Raw genomic sequence first — 223 nt, 5'->3', positions numbered from 1 at the left:
GGGGAAAGAAGGAGGGAGGGAAGGAAGGAAAAAGGGAGGAAAGGTGGGACAAGGAAGAGAAGAGGAAAGCAGGGAAAGAGAGAGAAAGAGAGAGGGAAAGAGGAGACCAGAGCAGAGAGCAAGAGGGAGAGGGTCTGGCTGCTTCTGGGGGGGGGGGCTCTAGTGTCATGTTCAGTGGGGCTCCTGTGCTGTCACAATGCAGGAGGCAGGGATGCCCAGGACC

The sequence above is a fragment of the Sceloporus undulatus genome, chromosome 4 (genome assembly GCF_019175285.1).
Source record: "Sceloporus undulatus isolate JIND9_A2432 ecotype Alabama chromosome 4, SceUnd_v1.1, whole genome shotgun sequence".
Classification (NCBI taxonomy): domain Eukaryota; kingdom Metazoa; phylum Chordata; class Lepidosauria; order Squamata; family Phrynosomatidae; genus Sceloporus; species Sceloporus undulatus.
The sequence above is the reverse complement of the archived record's forward strand: the minus strand, read 5'-3'. Positions refer to the sequence as shown.